Source organism: Hordeum vulgare, chromosome 7H (genome assembly GCF_904849725.1).
Source record: "Hordeum vulgare subsp. vulgare chromosome 7H, MorexV3_pseudomolecules_assembly, whole genome shotgun sequence".
Taxonomy (NCBI): Eukaryota; Viridiplantae; Streptophyta; class Magnoliopsida; order Poales; family Poaceae; genus Hordeum; species Hordeum vulgare.
In genome coordinates this window covers 479,203,118-479,219,254 of record NC_058524.1, presented here as the reverse complement: position 1 = coordinate 479,219,254, position 16,137 = coordinate 479,203,118, and positions in this window count along the sequence as shown.

The following is a 16,137-nucleotide window of genomic DNA, read 5'->3' as shown; positions in this document are numbered from 1 at the left end:
ACAGGAATTCACTCGGATATCAGAAGAAATTAGAAGATCGATACACTTACGTGGAGGTGACGGGGACAGCAACCCTCATCCGCGGCAGAGCCTTCCGAGGTTTGGACCCACTCGGTTTGGCCGCCTTGGAAGACTGACCCGCAGGCTCAGCGGCAGCATCCCTGGCCCTCTTGGTGCTCCGAGCACTCGGGACCACCGGGGCAGTGGGCGGAGCACTCGAAGATGCTAGAGGGACCGAGGGAATGGCAGGCACGTGTCGGCGCTTGGTCCGATGCTCTGGTGGCGGAGGCGGCGAGTCCTGCTCTTCGTCTTCCTCCTCTTCCTCGCTAGTCTCTTCCTCCGACTCTCCGCTGTCGGAGACATACTCAACGCTCTCCACGCTGCCTTCCTGGCTACCTTCCTCCTCCTCGGCCGGGTTCCCGTTCGAGACGGGAGAAAACCAGTTGGTCCACTCCTGCATAAAATTCAGTCGGCGACATCAGACGTCACACTGAGATTCATGCAAACGATAAGATTAAGACAGTTAGGAGCACTCGACAAGTGCCACTCACCTGATTCGGAGGAGGATTATCCGCGCAGAAAGGCTTCACTCGCCGAGATCCTTTGGGATTCTCGCAGGGGCCTGTGATCTGGAGCACCCACGAGGTCACCTTTTCCTCAGTCACACCCACAACGTTGGTCCGAGTGGAATCCTTGGGCCCCGTATAATGCCACATGGCATGGTCGCGAGCCTGCATGGGTTGGATACGCCGACCGAGGAAGACCTCCAGCAAGTCTATGCCAGTGACCCCCCCCCTCCTGACGACATCTACGAGTGCTCCAACCAGAGGCTGGATGTCGTTCTTCTTCACCCTCGTGAGCGCGAGATGCTTGGGTGGGGCGGGCCGATCTAAGCTAAAGGGAGGTAGCCCTGTCGAAGCATTCGGACAGGCGATATCCTGGCAGTAGAACCACGTCGACTGCCAGTTCCTGACCGACTCACTTAGCTGGAGGGCAGGATAACTGCTCCGACTCTTTTTCTGGAAACCTAAGCCCCCGCAGAACTGGAGAAGATGTGTTTTATCATCCGACTGGCTGAGTCATTTGATGGTTTGGAATCTAGCAGAAAATATGTGCTTGAACAGCCCCCAATGGGGAGGACAGCCAATGAAACACTCGCACAGAACTATAAAAGCAGAGAGATGAGCAATGGCGTTCGGGGGAAAGTGGTGAAGTTGTGCCCCGAAGTGATTCATGATGCCCTTGAAGAAAGGATGCGGGGGCAAGGAGAAACCTCGATAGACGTGGCTGAGCAGCAAGACGCGCTCCCCCTCCCGGGGCGCCGGCTCGACCTCGTTCTCCGCCGGCAGCCTCCAAGACTTGTGCACGATCATCCCGTGCTCAACCAGCTGCAGCAGATCCCCCTCCGTCACCGTGGAGGGGAGGAAGTCGCCTTGAATCCACCCCGCCGGCAGCAGCCGCTGCCGCCGCTGAGCAGGAGCCGCCGCCTTCCCCTTCTTCTTCCTCGCCTCCATCTTGCTGGTCTAACCCTTGGTCATGGCGGAAACTGCGAACCCGCGGGAGGAAGGAGGAGGGAGGAGTGTAGAGGCGCTGGAGGTGGCGAGAGAAACGGAGTAGGCGAAGGCAAGAGATTCGGCGAGCGTAACGAAGAACCCTCGCCGCCGAGATTTAAGTAGGGTTCCGACTGGGTCGCTAGCAGGTGGGCCCGAAACCTTATCCCCCGACCCACCGCGGCGATATTAGTGGAGAGGTTGAAGGCGCGAGAATCGAGGCGTCAGGCGCTACTCGAGCGCGATGGCGTCATCCCCGCTGAGCGCGCGGAACCCGAAATTTGAGATCCCGGAAAATCCGCCGCTGTCAGTTGACCGGTCGCGTCAAAAGATGCCGCAGAAGCACTCGGCTTCCGACAGTCTGCTTCGCGAGTACTTCCACTCGGATCGTTGGTCAGAAAAGATAAAACGGATTGAGGCAAGCAACGCCCAAGCCAAGCCCGCTCTAGTCGGATCCCAACTTCAAACATCGCTTCGTCGTTCCAACCCCAATCCATTCGGGGACTAATGATGGGGTTATAGTCCTGGGGTAGGGTCATAGGCCTGCCCTGTAGGTCCTACCCATGGACTACCCCTCACAGAGGACAAGGCCCTTAGTCAGCTCCGACTAAATGAAGGACTCCCCATCATCCAGTCGGTAACAGGTCCTCAGTTGTCCAGTCGGAGACTAGCATTCGGAGGATATCAAGCTAACCGACTGGCTGCCACTCGGTACATCGTAACCTCCCTGGAGGGAAACGGTCGTACGTTTCCAGGTGCATTTATTAGCATTTAGGGCATACATCACCTGTAACGTATGCATTCAATCACCACTACTCCAGCCCTGTACCGGAACCGTTGTGGAGGGCAGCGCACTCTATATAAGCCACCCTCCCCCACTGGTAGAGGGGTTAGCTATTCATTGTATTCCATATTTCCACTCGACAACAAGCTCCCTGAGCACTGAGACGTAGGGCTATTACATCCACCGCAGAGGGGCCTGAACTCATTCAACCTCGCCGTAGCTAAGGCTCTGCCCATCCTTTTCGTACCCTACACATCTACTGTCAGGCTTATACCCACGACAGCTACCTTTACCAAATAAGATTCACACCTTTACTCTCACACTGTAGGGTATGAACACAACCAATCCGATTCATCATCCAGATGGATCAGACCCGACACGACTCTAAGCATAGAAGGCATTGTAAACAAGCATGGATGATTAAGCACAACAAGGCTCAAGCAGTTGCTACTCATGCTAAATGGTTTCAACTATTTACTTGGACAAAATCAGGTCATGCAAAGGAATCGGTTCAACTACCGATAACATGTACAGTTGAATCGTGTTTGTCCTAATGCAGTAAAAGAGAGAAGGAGCGAGAGAGTGGGTTTATTTCAATATGCTAAAGGGGGGTTTGCTTGCCTGACACGTCTGAAGATAGCAATGTGTCTTCATCAATGTCAACGATCACATCGCCGGAAACATCGTTTACCGAGAGGGAACAAAACCGGCAAACAAGAAAGAACAACATTACTTCACGGAAATGCAACACTATGATGCATGCTCAAGTCATGAAATGAAAAGTGACAGGGCTAATGTGGTTATCATTTCTTAAGTTGAAGTTGGTTTGAATTAGGATCCAAACATCACTTCAAGCCGGGTATCTCTCCAAGTACCCTTATAATTGATTCGACCTGATGCTCATAACAAATTGTTCGAACATGCATGGGGCTAGTATTTTGAGGTACTGATTTGCATTGACCAATGTTTGGTCATAACAATTGAAGTGGAATTCAAATAGGTATCAAATTCCATCTCCAAACTAATTACGAAATTTATCCTATTCACCATTTTGCCTATTTTGTGATGTTAACTTTTTCAAACATCCATGAAAATGCCGTAATCAGATTCCTTGGATTTTTCTGATACTTTTTCATATATAAATTATTTTTCATCTGAGTTATATTTTAATTTCTATGATTTTTACAAGTTTTAGCAATTTCCTGGATTTATTATATAATAGGAAATCAATTACTGCGTCAGCACTGCATCAGCATTGCGTCAGCAGTCAACCATGCCTGGGCCAGGTCAAACCTGACCAGTGGGGTCCACTGGTCAGGGACCCAGGTGCTAATCCCGCGCTAACCCGCACTAAGTGGGGTTTGACCCACCAGTGGGGCCCTCTGTCAGCGGCTAGGGGTGGTGGTTAGTGGTTAGTTAGGATGATCATGTCGGGGGCTACCGGAACCTGGCCGGCGGCGACCATGGGCGTGGCGGAGGCTCGCCGGAGATAAGCTAAACGGCGCTACACAGGCCCATTTTGCACGCGGTTTACGGCTACAGAGAGCTGGCAAAGCAGCCGATCTCGCAGGGGCATCAGGAGAAGCTAGGGTCGCCGGGAGAGGCGCCGGCGACGAGCTCATGCGGCGGCCGGATCTCGGGTTCTTCAGAACTGGTGCTAGACAGGACAGACGTCTGCGAGAAGAGGAGAAATGGAACCGGTGGCTCACGGGGGGGCTCGACTGGCGGCTCGGAACGCTCGAGGAGACCCTGCTGGCAGCGAATCGACGACGGCATCCGGCGGCCAGAGATGGCGGCAGTGGCGGCACTCCGAGGCACCCAGGCCCGATTCCAGAGGCGGGGAGGGGCGGCACGTCATGGCGAAGGGGATGGTCTGCTCAGGGAGACCTAGCAGGGGTCAGGGAGGCGCCAGTGAGCTCGAGCTGAGCTCGGCCATGGCGGAAGGAGAAGAGCAGAGGAGGAGAGATAAGGGAGAGAGATGGGGAAATGGATGAGGACGGAGTTGAGGCCTTCGTGGAGCTGCTAAGGCGAGGGGGGAGAAGTAGGCAGGCAGGGTGGAGGTGGTCGGCGACGTGGCCGTGTGCGCCACGCACCTGCCTGTCCTCCTGGCACGAGGAAGAAGAAGACCCCCTGCCCGTGGCGGGCTGGGCTTGCTTCCCTCCTCGGCAAGGAAGGCCAGGTAAGGTCCTTTCTTCTTCATTTTTTGTTATTTCCTGTTTTCTAATTTCTGACATTTGTTTTGATTTTTTTTGGCTCCAACCCTAGGCCAAAATATTGAAATCATTTGTGGGGTTTTGTTTGGACTATTTCCAAGTTCCACAAAAAGATTTAGTATTTTTGAAATAACTAAATATTTATAGTTATTTGTTTTGGCAATTTCCAGTGCCTTTTGTGGAATAATTTAAATGTCAAAAGTTATTGAAAATAAAAGTCATCACTGAAATGTTGTTGCCTACACTTATCAGAAAAGATGAACATTTTTAAAAACCATTTTGGGTTCATTAAAAATCACACTTAGAAGAATTTCCTTTAGTGAGGTGAGGTGCTAGGGTTTTGTTAGTCCAAAATTCAAAAACATTTGGGTTTAGCATGATGCAAGATGATGATGCAACTAATTGCAACCAATTATTATAGGGCTGTCACATTTCTCCTCAACTAGATTAGTTTTGACTATGCTGCTTTCTACAGGAGGATGATACTTACACCACTTCTCTTTGGTAGGATCAACATAAACAGCAAAAGATTCACATAGATAAGCTACTATCTCAGAGTCAAGTCCATACTTAGCGCTAAAATCTCTAGAAGTGTTTGTCTCAACAAAAGATTTAACGCAATCAAACTGGAAATTCATACCTGAGTCCTTACCTTCCTCTAGCTCCCAATCTTCAGAGTTACGTTTGATTCTTTCCAATAAATTCCACTTGTGGTCAATATCCTTCTTCAAAAAGAACCGGTACAAGAAGTGTCAAGCATGGTACGATCTTCATGAGAAAGCCGAGCATAAAAGTTTTGAGTGATAGTTTCTCTCGAGAGCTCATGATTGGGGCATGAATATAGCATTGATTTAAGCCTCCCCAAGCTTGAGCTATGCTTTCCCTATCACGAGGCCAAAAGTTATAAATAAAGTTCCGATCACGATGTACTAAATGCATAGGATAAAAATTTTGATGAAATTCCAATTTCAACCGATTGTAGTCCCATGATCCAGTATCATCACATACCCTATACCATGTCAACGCCTTATCCTTCAAAGATAAAGGAAAGACTTTCTTATTTACCTCATCCTTGGGCAAACCTGCAAGCTTAAATAAACCACAAACTTCATCTACATAGATCAGATGCAAGTCTCGATGTGAAGATCCATCTCATGTAAAACGATTAGCCAGCAGTTTCTCAAGCATACCCGAAGGAATTTCATAAAAGATATTTTCAGTAGGTACCTCAGGTTGACGAACAACTCCTCGTGCTTCCATTCGCGGTGAAGATACCCCGAACAAACTCCTCAAAGGAACAGTTTCCATAGTGACAAGTGACAATAAATTTCAGCACAGTATATAAATGTTTCCTTACCAATTTCCACTTACCAAAGGCACTTCCCTCCCCGACAACGGCGCCAGAAAAGAGACTTGATGACCCACAAGTATAGGGGATCAATCGTAGTCCTTTCGATAAGTAAGAGTGTCGAACCCAACGAGGAGCAGAAGTCTCTGATAAACGGTTTTCAGCAAGGTAATAACTACAAGCACTGAAAGTAGCGGTAACAAGTGATGGTGTAGTGAGGTGAAATGTAGCAAGCGAAAAGTAACAAGTAACAAGTAGTAGCAATGGTGCAGCAAGTGGCCCAATCCCTTTGGCAGCAAGGGACAAGCCTGAACAAAGTCTTATAGGAGGAAAAACGCTCCCGAGGACACACGGGAATTTCTGTCATGCTAGTTTCATCATGTTCATATGATTCGCGTTCGTTACTTTGATAGTTTGATATGTGGGTGGACCGGCGCATGGGCTTCCCTTACTTGGACAAGCATCCCACTTATGCTTAACCCCTCTCACAAGCATCCGCAACTACGAAAGAAGAATTAAGACAACGTCTAACCATAGCATTAAACTAGTGGATCCAAATCAGCCCCTTACGAAGCAACGTATGGACTAGGTTTTAAGCTTCTGTCACTCCAGGAACCCATCATCTACTTACTACTCCCCAATGCCTTCCTCTAGACCCAAATATGGTGAAGTGTTATGTAGTCGACGTTCACATAACACCACTAGAGGAAAAGACAACATACAGCATATCAAAATACCGAACGAATATCAAATTCACATGACTATTATCAGCATGACTTATCCCATGTCCTCAGGAACAAAAGTAACTACTCACAAAGCATAATCATAATCATGATCAAAGGTGTAATGAATAGCATCAAGGATCTGAACATAAACTCTTACACCAAGTAATCCAACTAGCATCAACTACAAAGAGTAATCAACACTACTAGTAACCTTACAAGTACCAATCGGAGTCGTGAGACGGAGATTGGTTACAAGAGATGAACTAGGGATTGGAGAGGAGATGGTGCTGATGAAGATGTTGATGAAGATGCCTCCCCTCCAACGAGAGGAGTGTTGGTGATGACGATGGTGACGATTTCCCCCTCCGGGAGGGAAGTTTCCCCGGTAGGATCGTCCTGCCAGAGCTCTAGATTGGATCTTCTCAAGTTCCGCCTCATGGCGGCGGCGAACCACAAAAAAGCTCCCTATTGATTTTTTTTCTAGAACGAAACCCTTCATATAGAAAAAGAGGGGGGCCAGTGGGCCATCAGGGAGCCCACAAGCTTGCTAGCCGCCACCAGGGGGGTGGTGGCGGCTACCAGGCTTGTGGCGCCCTGGTAGCTCCCCTCCGGTACTTCTTTCGCCCAGTATTTTGTATATAATCCCAAAAAATTCCACGTAAATTTTCAGGGCATTTGGAGCTGTGCAGAATAGTGGACTAAGATTTGCTCCTTTTCAAGTCCAAAATTCCAGCTGCCTGAATTCTCCCTCTTCAAATAAACCTTGCAAAATAAGAGAGAAAAGGCATAAATATGGTACCACAAAGTAATATAACAGCCCATAAAGCAATAAATATCAACATGAAAGCATGATGTAAAATGGACTTATCACCCTCCCGTGTCAGTGGGGCCCATAAGGAAACTAAGGGATATTAAGGCCTCCTTTTAATAGAGAACCGCAGCAAAGCATTAACACATAGTGACTACATGAACTCCTCAAACTACGGTCATCACCGGGAAGTATCCCAAATACTATCACTCGGGATTTATGAATCATAACACGTAGTAGGTGACTATAGCTTGCAAGATCGGATCTAGAACATAGATATAATGGTGATAACATAAATGATTCAGATCTGGATCATGGCACCCGGGCCCAAAGTGACAAGCATTAAGCATGGTGAAGTCATAGCAACATCAATCTAAGAACATAGTGGATACTAGGGATAAAGCCCTAACAAAACTAACTCGATTACATGATGAATCTCATCCAACAACTCACCGACCAGTGAGCCCAAGAAGAAATTACTCACTACCGGTTGGCAGCATCATGGAATTGGCGATGGAGAAGGGTTGGTGATGACGAAGACCAAAGATTACCCTCTCCGGAGCCCCAAGCGGACTCCAGATCTGGCCTCCCAATGGACAATAGGAGGTGGCGGCGGCTCCATCTCCTGAAACGCGATAATTATTTCTCCTTGATTTTTTCTTCGAAAATAGGATTTTATAGCATCGTAGATGAGGCGATTGGGGCTACCACATGAGGACCACCCACCAGGGCACACCACGAGGGGGGAGTGAACCCTGGTGGGTGGTGCCCTCCCAGGTGGCCCCCTTCGGTGGTTCTTGGCTCCAATAATTTTCTTTCATTCCCAAATAATTCTCCATAAAGTTTCGTTCCATTTCGAGAACTTGTATTTCTACACAAAAACTACACCATGGTAGTTCCGCTAAAAACATCGTAAGTCCGGGTTAGTTTCATCCAAATCAAGCAAATGAGAGTCCAAAACAAGGGCAAAAGCGTTAGGAAAAGTAGATACGACGGAGACGTATCAACTCCCCCAAGCTTAAACATTTGCTTGTCCTCAAGCAATTCAGTTGATAAACTGAAAGTGAGAAATAAAAACTTTTGCGAACTCTTTTGCTCTTCTTTACATAAATAATCTTAGGTAGCACCCAGGTTTTCAGCAAAGATTATAACTAACCATGTCAACAATAACCCTTAGAAACAATATTAACTCATATCAATAACACAAGCAACTAGCGAGTAATAATAAATTATCTCAAACAACAACACTTAGTCAAAATGATCATGATATAATATGACAATAGTGGTATGTCGCTAGCCTTTCTGAGACCGCAAAACATAAATGCAGAGCACCTCCAAAGTTCAAGCAGCGACTAAACATTGTAATTCATGGTAGAAAAGATCCAGTCATGATGCATCCAACATTAATTATACACAATGTATGAGGATGACAATAGTGCTCTTAGATCTGGTGCTTGTTCGAGAAGGTGATGACACAACGTAAACGTAAATAGATAGTCCCTTCATAGAGGGAAGCAGTGATCTGCAGCGGTGCCGGAGCTCATATTTTTAAAACAGAGGTAAATGTAATTTTGAGAAGTACACCCTTCGTGTTTACTTCCCAACAATCACTTATAGATATCTTCAATGCTAAAGACATTAGTGCGGTTCCCAAGTGATAAGGTAAAGGTTTACTCTCCCTCCACCAACAATCACATGCCACGGCTAGCCGAATCCATGGGTACCGTCCATACCAACATCAATCCCGGGGGAGTTTGTTTAATTATTTGTAATTTGCTTTTGATTTCAGGACTGGAATCCCTTTTACCACCCCTCTCGTGCAAGGATGAGTGAATAAACACTCATCATGAGAATAACCCGCTTAGCATGGAAGGTATCAACTACCTCCTGTCACTCTATAAACTATCCAGGCATACAAAAGTGGAAATATATTTGAAGTTTTTAGAGGTGGCACTTGCAAATTTACTTAGGACGGCAGGGTAATACTGCATATACATAGGTATGGTGGACTCATTTGGAATAACTTGGGTTTTAGGATTTTGATACACAAGCAGTATTCCCGCTTAGTATAGGCGAAGGCCTACAAATAAATTGGGAAGCAGCCAGCTACAGAGCGAAAACAGTCATGAACATGCATTATGCATAAGTAACATTGAATACTAGCATGAGTAGGATATGAACACCATGAACATAAATATCATAGAGGTATGTTGGTTTTGATTCAACTACATGGATGAAAATGTGCCAAGTCAAGCCACTCAAAACATTCAGAGGAGGATACCATACCATCATACTACATCACGACCATTTTAATACATGTTGATATCCAAGATAGATCATTATCCACTCCTAGCTACTTAAGCATGGCATGAGAAAATATAATCTCTAAGGGTCATTGCAAACATGTTTGATCATAATATGTTGAATCATGGATACTAGGCTAAACATATTTACAAAAACAAAACAAGTCAATTGCATACTCGTTTCTCTCTTGCCACAGCCAGCTCATCGAATATCGTCATTATTGCCTTTCACTTGCACGACCGAATGATATGAAAATAATAATAGTGCAAGAGTGTCATGGACTAAGCTGGAATCTGCAAACATTTTATTCGAAAGGAGAAGACAAGGTAATTTGAGATCTCTGTTAGATAAACAATAGTGCATATGAGAGCCACTCAACATTTTCATCCTGGTCTCCTCCTAGGTACAACTCAACAAAATAAAAGGAATTTAAAATAAACACACTGAAATATTTTTGGAGTTTTTAGTTTTTATTAACTAAAGCAATTTAAAGAAGGAAGTAAAACAAAAACAATAAAACTATTTACACAAGAGAGCTCCCAACAAGCAAAAGAAGAACAAGGAAATCTTTTTGGGTTTTCTTTTAACAATACAACTACATTAAACTTAGAAAGAAAAACCGAAAAGAAGCAATAAATATATTTTTGGATTTTCACAAAGTTTTTCAAACGCACAAGAAGAAAACGAGAAAATAAATCTAACATGAATGATACAATGAAAAGGTCTGAACACCGACAACTCAAATGAAATGTGCGAACATGAGTGTAATGTCGGTGGGAATACGTACTCCCCCAAGCTTAGGCTTTTGGCTTAGCTTGGTTCATGGTCATCCGTATCCTGTACAGAAGTCGGAGTGGTAGCTCACGTAATCTCGCGGTGCAGCCTCCTCAGCCTATGAGCAGCCACAACTGCCGTGTTATACTTACGTGCCTCGTTCTCAAAAACAAAATATCTTCCTTTGCTATGAAAATCAAAGACAAAAGGTGAAGGCAAATAGGTAGGCACAAGTTTTTTTTATTGAACCGCAGTTTGTAAGTGTAATCAGTGATCTTGCCCTTAAGGAACTTATGGTGCTTCATGGCCTCAAAGTCTAAATATTGAGTGGGCAAGATGGGGTCATATGGCCAAGGTGACACGCCTAATTCCTTGGCTTAACGTGAAGCATAAATCCCACCATAGAAGTACCCACTACCAGCGTTATGCTACAATCTGCATGCAACAATCGCTCCAAGGTTATAATTTTTAATGCCGGTGAGGGCAGTGTAAATGAGGCTCAAGTCTGGAGCACAAAGTGTACTACAGACTTGTTTGCCCACAATTCATTTGCCATTGAATAGTGCAATGTATTGGATTGATGGGAAATGAATGCTTTTTATTCACCCCTGTCTCACCCCCTGTCTTCACCAAGGCAAAGACTGGAAAAGAATGCCTCATACTCAGCTCTTGGTGGTTCATCAAACGAACCCCAAAACAGAATTTTGCATATGTTAGAGAACGTATCTAGAGGTAATGTAAAAGGCTCTTCATAAAGTTTGAACGGAACTCTAGACTCTCGGGGATAAAATTTAAATTCCTTAGTGAATGATTGAGCGAGACTGGGAAGTGGTTGGCACTTATCTGCGATGTAAGGACCAAGCTCGGTGTTATGAATATAGCACTCGAAATCTTCCTTAATACTTGTCATTACATGTTGCGCGGCCATGAGCAGGATTTGGTGGCAGCTTCTTGTATTGAGCTTGCAATTGGTTCCACATAAGATGGACGTACCATACCACTACTAGATTATGCCTCCGAGGAACTCCTCCTCGAAGATCTCCTCCCAAAAAGATACATTTTTTTGCGTACAGTTTCTGAAACTCTAGGTCCACAATATTTTGTCAACAAAACTTTGCAAGATTGATATAAACTACTCATAGGGATGCATAGAGGCTATATTAAGCATTCAAACTACTTAGAACTCTAGGAATACAACATGCAAGCTCATATACACACTAGTAGGTGAAAGGCTACCAGTAGCGCTGGTTTTACCCTTACTAGTAGTGTCGGTGCCAGTGCTACTGCGATCGCGCTATAGCTAATCTGTTAGCAGTAGCACTGAAATTAGAAGCGCTACCGGTACACATTAGCACTAGCGCTTGTATAAATAAAGCGCTACTGCTAATCGAGCGCTACTGCTAATATTCCTGCTTTTAATATTTAATCCGCATCGTATTTATGTTCCCCTATGTATTTGTGCATGCTCTATACAGTGGTTTCATCATATCATAATAAACATGCAGAATTTGCATCACATCATACACATAAAGTAGTCTCTTCATTTATACCATCATCATCATCATTATCCAACACAAATATCATCAAATCTCGAAAATAGTGGTACACACGAGTCATGTCACACACACAAGTTTCATCATCCCTATCTAAACCATCACGTAGAAGAGAAGGGCGATCAACATGAGCAAGAGTGCGAGTATGTAGTACTTCTTGAGGCATCGGTTTCGCTCTGTCTCATGTCGTAGCATCATCCACCTCAAGTAACTCAATTCCGCTTCGGCTCTACTGTCAAACCCTCTGTGGCTAGCCCCCCGGGTACCTGTCCACCTGGGCCTGAGCATCTGGCCGGTGGTCGTACACTCATGGAACCCTCCCAATGAATACGACGTAGCAGCCCTTCGCCATATCCGTTCTATGTACCTGCATCATAAGTTGATTAATTCAACGATATATAATATGCAACATAATGTACTTGAGAAACACAAGCAGTAAACATATATAAATAACAAAGTTCCTCATACACAAACTAATTAACTAGAGGGATGTATGGTAGTTCATATAAAGACTAGTAGTATTAATTATAATTGAACACACACATTGTCATTGTCAATCACTATTCCTCATCGAAGTTCCAATCTTCATATTCAGGGATGAAGCACCCGAGCGCCTTGAAAGGATTCATGTCCATACCCTGAGCGACTAGCACATCTCGGACAGTCTCCCGCCTCATTGGCCCATGGTAGAACATCCCTCCTTGTTCGACGACCTGCTTCATGATCACCTGGGCAAGTTCACACTGGATGTGATAAAACTCAGCTCGGATTCGATGATCTGGTGTGCTCCCTATGCTTGTGGCCCAGCTAAGAATCTCAGCATCACCGGAATTAGATGATATGCGAAGGCGTTATCTATCCCTTCTGAACTCGATCATGTGATGCATGAGGTAGAATCCATCAGCCCTACTACCGTTTGGTTGCTGGATGCACCAGAAGTTGGTCTTATGGCCCAAAGCCGGTGCTTTGTTCCTTTACTTTTTCACCTTGATATATCCACCAGTAAGGCTGTAGGTGAAAATGGCACTATCGAGAACATTCTTTATGTGTGTGTAATCCTTCTTCTTGATGTTCATCGATGAGTCCAAGTACAGAGCATAGGAGTATTGAGGGTACAAAGAGATGAGTACGCCCCCCCCCCCCCCCCCCGCTACGCAAAATAAGCAGAGCTCAAATTAGCATCCATGCTTGCAAAGGAATGATCAAAACTTACGAAAGGATATCCGCGGATAACTTACGCGAGATGATAAAGCAGGAGAATCATTTCCTTGTCCTTATTAGCGACCATGAAGTCGCTGATGTACTTGCTCGCAGAGTCCCGGTGCTCTTGGAACTCTGCCAACAAGCTCTCGTGCATATAGTACGGGTCCGCGACGCACATATATTCTATGTTCTCGCACCTGATGATGTAGTTGAGATGCAGCGCATATAGGCGGATGAACTGAAAATCCAGCTTGGTCAGGTGGAACATGTCATAGATGTAGTCAAATCACAGGATGAACTTCTCCGCGGGCCATGTGTCGACGTATCCACTCACACCCGGAACCTGAACTGGGTAAAGCTGGTATCCTGGTTTTTTCGAGCTGAGAAGTTTCTTCTCTGTGGCCAGAACCTCATCATGAGGTCTTCTTATGTCATTGTTCTTTATGCTCTCTACCGCTTTCTGAGGTAGGATCGGGTGGCCAGCGACATGGAAACACTTTGCACCTTCGACAGGTATCATGTCTACCTTTTGGGGTTGCGGTTGGCTGCTTGAACAGCTCTGGCGCCTTTACAACCTTTCTTTTCCGGTATCCTCCTTTGCTTCTTGACGGGTGGCTGTAGTGAGCCCGCCATACCTTCCCTAACAACAGCCCCCAGCGTCGTCGGGCTAATTATCAGTGGACGGCCCCTGTGTTGTTCTAGATGGGTAGAGGCGGCATCTGGAGGTGTCTCTTGCGAGGATCGCAAGAAGAGAGACTTTTTGCAATCATCCATCGGACGTTCCGGCTCCGGCAAATCAGGCATCATCAACTCATGTGCACGCTCATAGTCTGAGTCATATTGTTGAGCATCGTCACAGCCGGTATGGATATGCTCGTTAGGGTCCTCATCATCATCCTCCTCCATGACATCATCAACATTTGCTTCTTCGACGGGGACGACGTCATCTCGCACTAATGGAGGCTCTCCCTCACCGCGTCGTCCACTATCTCCCCCCACGCCAGGCGCAGGTAATTGGGTAGGTGGGTGGTGTTCATACCTTGTTGATGAGTTGTCATTGGTATGCTACCGGGTGCCTCGACACGAAGGTGAGTGTTCAGACAAGGAAAGAACCAGTTCTTGCATGCGCCAATCAGTTGAGGGGTCTCGTCATCACCGGCTGGTGCCGGAAGAGCCAAATCCTCGAAGCCCACTTTGACACTGGCCACGCAAACTTTGAAGACGCCATGTGGCATATGCTTGTTGTGGAGCATGTGGTCCTTCGGCTTGATTATCGTTGTCTTTTCCATGTCCACCTTCTGGCCGTTGATATCATACAGTAGGGTGCACGGGGTTTCGTCGGCCTACGAATACATGACTACGACGTCAGACATCCAAAAGGCAATTGAAATGGAAGACTATATAGATATTCTTGTGACTAGTGTATGATGCGTAATTACTGTGATGGCGTCGAGATCACCCAAAGATGAAGCCCCGCCGAGCATGCCAGAGATGGAGGATGGGCTGCTATGAACCGGAGCGAGACCAGGTACCGGAGCATTTGTGGTTGTGTGAGCAGGTGTTGGTGGTGCGATCTTCGCCGAATTGCTCCCGACAAAGATGAGTAGTGGAAAGTCCTCTGCCCGTGCTTCTGAATTCCTCCTCACATACTCAAAACTGCCAGAACCAATTGGCCCAAGGAAGCTGCCACAGCTGCATTGACCTTATCGTCGACTACCTTGGTCAACTCTTCTTTTGTCTGATCGACCGCCCGCACGACCTTCTCGTTGATGGTCAGTTGAGTATGCTCCCATCTCTTCTTTCTTTCCTCCGACCTCTCGTGGTAGCATTTCTTCCACGAGGTGCCATCTCCGACACCATGCACACGTCCACCCGACGGACGTTTGTCCACCTGGAAATTTTTCAGTATGTTCACGGCCTGGTTGAAAGGGTTGTCCCACTTGGGCCGCGTCGACGACTGAGACGACTCATCGCTTTCGTCTGCCTTTTGGTGCTGCTCTTTCTGCGGAAGGAACGTGGATGGTTTACAAATGTGACAAAACTGGTTGTTGGATTAATTAGAAGCTAATTAACATAATTAAGGTGGGAATACAACAATTACCAATAGTCTCACGAACTCCCATGTGTTCGGGTCCGTGGAAAAGATCTTCTTGACGGGGTCGCACTTGTGCCTGGCCCTGATCCAGTCACGCTCCTGCGGGTCGGTGAACTCCGCCAAGGGGTCTGGAATTCCGTGACTTTCACGTTCGGCATCCTCCTTGGCCCATATGCTCCTCTTGCCCTTGTAACCACTGCTTCCGAGGCGGTGGGCAGGCGTGTTCCTGGCTTGGAGCCCTTTCAATTTCTCCGACTTTTGCTAGGCTGCTTGTGTAGCGCAAGTCTCTTTGAATTTTTCAAAGTCCTTTTCCATTATGGACGGATTGTCAGCACGAATCTTGGACTACGGTTCATTTTTCAGAATGGCTTTTTTCACCCATACTTTCCAGGCGGCCAAGGCGTTGGTGAACGTCACCATTGCCTTGTTGTTTATCTTTGTCATGTTTTTGTCCTTCCACGGATATTCTACCTTATCATCCCGGCCGGGGAACATGAACTTGTTGTGCAACTTCGTTAGGAGCATTTGCTCCATATGTGGTATCTGCTTCAACTTTTCGTCGTTGATGTTGGCGGTTTCGTTGAGGATGCATCCTAGTGGATTGTCGTAGCACTTGCGCGCTTTCTCCGGCTCCGTTGGCTCTAATTTCGTGGGGTGCATCACCGTTACCACGATTTGTCCGGTGCCGAGCTCATTTGGTTATCTTGCCCTCTTTGTCTTCGATCCTTCACCGACTAAGTCAGCATCCTCGCTGGACTTGGGGGCGGTGTCGGTGCCGGT